The sequence below is a fragment of the Oncorhynchus nerka genome, linkage group LG22, assembly GCF_034236695.1.
Source record: "Oncorhynchus nerka isolate Pitt River linkage group LG22, Oner_Uvic_2.0, whole genome shotgun sequence".
Classification (NCBI taxonomy): Eukaryota; Metazoa; Chordata; class Actinopteri; order Salmoniformes; family Salmonidae; genus Oncorhynchus; species Oncorhynchus nerka.
In genome coordinates, this window is record NC_088417.1 from 55,361,008 (window position 1) to 55,367,461 (window position 6,454).

A 6,454-nucleotide genomic window follows, 5' to 3' on the forward strand; every position below is an offset into this window, starting at 1 on the left:
AGACTAGCCATTCAACTGAGACTGCTCTTCTCTGTATCACGGAGGCGCTCCGCACTGCTAAAGCTAACTCTCTCTCCTCTGCTCTCATCCTTCTAGACCTATCGGCTGCCTTCGATACTGTGAACCATCAGATCCTCCTCTCCACCCTCTCCGAGTTGGGCATCTCCGGCGCGGCCCACGCTTGGATTGCGTCCTACCTGACAGGTCGCTCCTACCAGGTGGCGTGGCGAGAATCTGTCTCCTCACCACGTGCTCTCACCACTGGTGTCCCCCAGGGCTCTGTTCTAGGCCCTCTCCTATTCTCGCTATACACCAAGTCACTTGGCTCTGTCACAAGCTCACATGGTCTCTCCTATCATTGCTATGCAGACGACACACAATTAATCTTCTCCTTTCCCCCTTCTGATGACCAGGTGGCGAATCGCATCTTGCATGTCTGGCAGACATATCAGTGTGGATGACGGATCACCACCTCAAGCTGAACCTCGGCAAGACGGAGCTGCTCTTCCTCCCGGGGAAGGACTGCCCGTTCCATGATCTCGCCATCACGGTTGACAACTCCATTGTGTCCTCCTCCCAGAGCGCTAAGAACCTTGGCGTGATCCTGGACAACACCCTGTCGTTCTCAAATAACATCAAGGCGGTGGCCCGTTCCTGTAGGTTCATGCTCTACAACATCCGCAGAGTACGACCCTGCCTCACACAGGAAGCGGCGCAGGTCCTAATCCAGGCACTTGTCATCTCCCGTCTGGATTACTGCAACTCGCTGTTGGCTGGGCTCCCTGCCTGTGCCATTAAACCCCTACAACTCATCCAGAACGCTGCAGCCCGTCTGGTGTTCAACCTTCCCAAGTTCTCTCACGTCACCCCGCTCCTCCGCTCTCTCCACTGGCTTCCAGTTGAAGCTCGCATCCGCTACAAGACCATGGTGCTTGCCTACGGAGCTGTGAGGGGAACGGCACCTCAGTACCTCCAGGCTCTGATCAGGCCCTACACCCAAACAAGGGCACTGCGTTCATCCACCTCTGGCCTGCTCGCCTCCCTACCACTGAGGAAGTACAGTTCCCGCTCAGCCCAGTCAAAACTGTTCGCTGCTCTGGCCCCCAATGGGGGAACAAACTTCCCTCACGACGCCAGGACAGCGGAGTCAATCACCACCTTCCGGAGACACCTGAAACCCCACCTCTTTAAGGAATACCTAGGATAGGATAAAGTAATCCTTCTCACCCCCCTTAAAATATTTAGATGCACTATTGTAAAGTGGCTGTTCCACTGGATGTCATAAGGTGAATGCACCAATTTGTAAGTCGCTCTGGATAAGAGCGTCTGCTAAATGACTTAAATGTTAATGTTAAATGTTAGATGGAGGAGGGCAGAGGAGGGGAGGGAGTGACACGGGGGAGGGAATGGAGAGGGGATTACTTACAAGACCTTCCCAACAATGCAGAGTTAAAAATAAGAAAATAAAAATAATAACGAGGAATAAAAAATGCAGCTACAGTGCCTTCAGAAAGTATTCACAGTATTCACACTCCTTGACTTTTTCAAAATGTTGTTGTGTTACAGGTTAAATTTACAATGGATTAAATTGAGATTTTGTGCCACTAATCTACCATATTGTAAAAGTGGAATATAATCTTTTAAGAAATGTATACAGATTCATTAAAAATTAAAGGCTGAAATGTCTTGAATCAATAAGTATTCAACCCCTTTGTTATGGTAAGCCTAAATAAGTTCAGGAGTAACAAGGTGCTTAACAAGTCACATAATAAGTTGCATGGACTCTGAATGACTACCCCATTTCTGTACCTCTCACATACTGTCAGGTCCCTCAGTCGAGTAGTGAATTTCCAGTTCAGTGGAGAGACCTGAAAATAGCTGTGCAGCGACACCCTCAAACCAACCTGACAGAATTTGAGAGGATCTGTGGAGAAGAATGGGAGAAACTCCCCAAATACAGTTGTGCCAAGCTTGTAGCGTCAAACCCAAGAAGACTCAAGGCTGTAATCGCTTCCAAAGGTGCTTCAACAAAGTACTGAGTAAAGTGTCTGAATACTTATGTAAAGGTGATATTTCCGTTTTTAATTTTTATAAATGTGCAAAAATGTCTAAAGCTGATTTTGCTTTGTCATTATGGGGTATTGTGTTTAGATTGACGAGGGAAAAAAACAATTGAATCCATTTTAGAATAAGGCTGTACCACAACAAAACAAAAGGCTGTACCACAACAAAGGGGTCTAAATACTTTCCGAATGCACTGTACTTAATACAAATGAATGCTAGTCATTTAAATGATTTGTTAATTTCATTTGACCAAAAAAAGTTAAGAATAAATCCAACACAATATGATGCTGCTTAAACATTTTTTTTTATGAGGATAAGCAAATAGAGAGAACATGTATTTAATTTACTCTTTTTTATTTTATGTTCTTGCAACAACTTGCCACGTGGCTCTATTTTTAGAAGATTGTGGATAATTCAACATTTGTAGACTTGATTTCTCCCACCGAAGCGGCATCTGTTGTCAAACTGGGAAAGATGTTCTGACTTTGTGGCTGTACTGAGCAGAGGAAGGCTGTGTATGTTTTGATTCTACTGTGTCCATCGATAACGTTCAATAATCAATTGATTGCGTTCATTCTAGCACCATGCAATAATTTATCAGTTCTAAACATGTATTTTCCTTCACTAGACTACTTTGAATATTATCTAAACAATCCACCTGGAAAGATTTGTTAGAAACTTTTAACTTCTTAAAATTAATTAAATTGAATGAGACCGATATCCAATTAGTGTAGATCAGTGTAGATTGGCTGGATATCAGAAGAGTAACCACTTGTTAGCACTGTGGGACAGTGATGGACCTCAATGGAATATATCTATATTTTTTTGTTGATTCTGTACCACCAGATTAATGTGGAAAAGTTGAAATTGTCTCATTTGTAGAAAACCAATCAATTTGGATATTATTTAAAAGATCCACCTGAAAAAGTAAGTCTGGCAAGTTTAACTTGAGTTAAAATTGAATGAGACCGATATCCAATCAGTTTAAATTGGTTAGTTAAGATACAGTGTACCCCTTTTCAATAGACGTGAGCATATGGCCGATGTCACATAGAACTAATTATTATTTTTTAAATATTACTGGAGATTCTTCATGACCAGGGGTCACTGATCGCAGAAAGCCGAACTCAAACTAGAGTCCAAAGGAGGCGGAACTTCCGTTTTCCCGGCATAAGGAAAAAATGACTGCTTTTTCTTTTAGCTTAGCATCTAGCTTAGCATAAGCTAAGATGTTAGCTTAGCATCTTAGCATCTCAATTCTCTATGTGTAATTATTATTACGTGATTAAACTAATAATGTAAACTTTAATTAACTAGGAAGTCGGGGCACCACGGCAAAATGTTTATAGAGTTCCTATTTCCCGAATCGATATTTTCATATCTTATTGAGTACAGTCTTGTATTGAGGTATTATTATTACCTCATCAGTTCTCATTACTGAAAGTTGCAAACCCTTGGATATCTGCACAAACCCTAGTTTCCATAACGAATCAGCGATATTAAAATTGGATTAATTATTTATTTACTAACTAACTAAACAAATCACAGAAATACATAAACAAACCAATATAGTTATTGGTTACTAACACAATGCATTGATAAGTCCCTAAAGGGCTAAACCGGTATGACAGCTTGGTAGACAATGGAAAGGGTTGGGGACAGATTAAAAGCGGGAAAGACCAAATGGATTCACTACACACAGTTCATAATTATATTAATTTATATACATTACATTTACATTTAAGTCATTTAGCAGACGCTCTTATCCATATACTGATCCTTTGCACATGAACGGACGCTCATTCAAAAATAATTGCAATGTATATATTTACCCCCATATGTCGTTGTTGGAAACGCCGGTCCGTCTGCTGGAGAGTCAGTTCATCAGAGAGTCTCTGGTTAACTTCCCCAGAAGTCACAATGTCTTTCGTAGTTCTCCCTTTCTCAGGCGGCTCTGGATAGAGTCTGTTGTTATGGATAAATCAGGCGTACTGAGGATCGTTGCTTAGAATAGATGCTTCCGCGGTTGTCGGAAGTCTCGTACTAGATTTACGTAATTTCCAGCTGCAGACTAGGAATTATACGTCTAGGACTTTCTCTTATTCTGTAGTGATGGATAGTCTCAGAGTTGAACCATTTCCAGCCGTGTAGCCAACACTACATGGTCTCCTGGGCCTATAGAGTTGTAGTTCTTAACCATTTCAACATGTAGCGCCGGCTCCAGATTTTCTGGTCTAATGTAAATTTGGTCAGGAGTGGATTTTATACACTTCTTAGGAAAGGGGGGGTCCATGACACCGACATAATGTCTATAGTCACGTGGGCGTGGCCACTGATTTGGTTAACGTTATGAAAACCCATATTTTCTCATTTTGAAGATATTCACAAATAGTTTAATGTTTAATCACATATGCATCACAATATTTAGATGTAAACCCCATAATTAAGAAGTGTACACAACCAAAGACACAACAATGAGTGTTTCCTGTTCCTCATGAGATCCCCAAATGAAACACACTCATCATGACTGTCCCTTAAGTGTCCACGGACCACTCCCACATTCTCAAAAATATAAATATTGTTTAATTATTCAAACTTCTGTTGTCCAAGGGTCTCTCTGTGTTCCACAGTTTACATTCCATTCTCGAACACCACAGAGCATAGAGGCAGCGTATTTTATAACCGCCATAAAACAGCCACTTCCCGTTCTCCCCCTCTACGAGAGAGAGCACGCTGTAGAGCGGTCCCACCTGATCATTCAGATCGTCACAGGAGAGTTATGAGCCTATTTATAGCCTAATTTTCTAGACATTGATGTACAGCAACATTTTTAGACAACACTGCAGAACACCCGCCATATGCATATGCACACATACAGTACTCTAGAAACTGAGAAAAAACTAACTCAGGACATTAAATAAGCTCTCTCTGAGCAACAAACTAACACAGAACATACCAAATCTCTTAGAAACAACCAACATGATATAACCATCAGCCTCCTCTCTCTCTCCGCAATCATCTCTCACCAAAAACCTCTCTCCGTGAACAACAGAACACTAGCTTTTATAACTGGAGAAGGAGTCTAATGGGATTCAGCTGTAACTTGACGAGGGGACGAGGTCAGCTCCAATTAGCCGTGGAGTCGACCAATCAGCTGCTTGGGGGATTTCAGGAAGCCATCTCCTGAAACACACACTCAAATATCAAATCAAATCAAATGTATTTATATAGCCCTTCATACATCAGCTGATATCTCAAAATGCTTTACAGAAACAGCCTACAACCCCAAACAGCAAGAAATGCAGGTGTAGAAGCACGGTGGCTAGGAAAAACTCCCTAGAAAGGCCAAAACCTAGGAAGAAACCTAGAGGAACCAGGATATGAGGGGTGGTCAGTCCTCCTCTGGCTGTGCCAGGTGGAGATTATAAAAGAACATGGCCAAGATGTTCAATTGTTCATAAATGACCAGCATGGTCAAATAATAATAATCACATTAGTTGTCGAGGGTGCAGCAAGTCAGCACCTCAGGAGTAAATGTCAGTTGGCTTTTCATAGCCGATCATTAAGAGTATCTCTACCACCCCTGCTGTCTCTAGAGAGTTGAAAACAGCATGTCTGGGACAGGTATCACGTCCGGTGAACAGGTCAGGATTCCATAGCCGCAGGCAGAACAGTTGAAACTGGAGCAGCAGCACGGCCAGTTGGACTGGGGACAGCAAGGAGTCCTCGTGCCAGGAGGTCCTGAGGCATGGTCCTAGGGCTCAGGTCCTCCGAGAGAGAGAAAGAAAGCGAGAAAGAGAGAATTAGAGAGAGCATACTTAAATTCACACAGGACACCGGATAAGACAGGAGAAATACTACAGATATAACAAACTGACCCTAGCCCCCCGACACAAACTACTGCAGCATAAATACTGGAGGCTGAGACAGGAGGTGTCAGGAGACACTGTGGCCCCCTCCGATGATACCCCCGGACAGGGCCAAACAGGAAGGATATAACCCCACCCACTTTTCCAAAGCACAGCCCCCACACCACTAGAGGGATATCTTCAACCACCAACTTACCATCCTGAGACAAGGCCGAGTATAGCCCACAAAGATCTCCGCCACGGCACAACCCAAGGGGGGGCGCCAACCCAGACAGGAAGATCACATCAGTGACTCAACCCACTCAAGTGACGCACCCCTCCTAGGGACGGCATGAAAGAGCACCAGTAAGCCAGTGACTCAGCCCCTGTAATAGGGTTAGAGGCAGAGAATCCCAGTGGAAAGAGGGGAACCGGCCAGGCAGAGACAGCAAGGGCGGTTCGTTGCTCCCGAGCCTTTCCGTTCACACTCCTGGGCCAGACTACACTCAATCATATGACCCACTGAAGAGATGAGTATTCAG